This window comes from Arachis ipaensis, chromosome B09 (assembly GCF_000816755.2).
Source record: "Arachis ipaensis cultivar K30076 chromosome B09, Araip1.1, whole genome shotgun sequence".
NCBI classification, from domain to species: domain Eukaryota; kingdom Viridiplantae; phylum Streptophyta; class Magnoliopsida; order Fabales; family Fabaceae; genus Arachis; species Arachis ipaensis.
The window spans coordinates 137105751-137106978 of record NC_029793.2 but is presented as its reverse complement, the minus strand read 5'-3'; positions in this window follow the sequence as shown (position 1 = coordinate 137106978).

The following is a 1228-nucleotide window of genomic DNA, read 5'->3' as shown; positions in this document are numbered from 1 at the left end:
TTAGTAATTTTTTATCTAAAAGTGATTTTTGAGTAATGTAATTCAAACAACATTTATTTTACTATAATCCATTTTGATATAAAGATTGCCAAATATAAATCATTTTAACACAAACTTACTTTTTATCAAAATCAAGTTTGCAAAATCAATTTTATACAAACTACCGTTTGTAAACTGTAATCCAAACACACACTAGATAATTACTTTTTTTTTCTTTTAAATTAGTTTTAAAAAAATAAAAATTATTAAAATTTATTATTTTTAGTTATTAATTAATTATTAATATTTAAAAATATAAATTAAAATATATTATTAAATTGATAAGTTTGACTAATTATTTAACAATTTAACAATTTTTAATTATAAACTTTTCATGAAGACAATTATTTGTATAAAAGAAAGAATTTGTTGGCTTGTTAATTTTTTTAATTCACGAGTTTTGAAAGACCTATGAAGCACGGACACTTTACTGAGTTGTCGTGTCTCCGTGTCGGACACATTTCGGACACGACACTCACTGATACTCGTCCGACACGCGTGTCTGCTGTATCCAAACCGTGTCTCAATAAAAAATAAAAAATTCTTCTCCAGACACACTTGGACACACCTAAATACCATCACGTGTCAGCGTGTCCGGTCTTATTCTTAATATATATTTTTAAAATAAATTTAGATATAGTATATATTATTATTTATTAAAACAAAAAATATTTTAAATACTTGATATAATTAAAATAAGACATTAAAAATAATTTAAAAAATTAATTTATATTTTAATATCCATAAAATATTAAAATATCATTACGATTTATCTAAAAAATACTTTATATTTTATATATATGCGTATCTCCGTGTCATGTAAGATTTTAAAATTTGCGTGTCAACGTGTCCTGTATCGTATCGTGTCCCGTGTCCATGTCAGTGTCCGTGCATCATAGTGAAAGACTTTAGCAATAATAGTTTCGAAAGTGTAAAAAATTGTTTTGTGAAAAACAATTAATTACAACATTGTTGTCCTTGTTTCTTCTATAAATACCAAATGTGTAATCCTGATTTTATTGTTGTCTTTTATGATGGTTGGGTCATGATTTGATTCCAATAATTTTTTTCCAATAAGTTAGGCATGATTTGTCAATGAGTAATAGTTCAAATGGCATAGTTTTTCATACTCAATTAAGAGGTTGCGGGTTCAAATCTCCTATATTTGGTTAAAAAAAAAAAAGTTAGG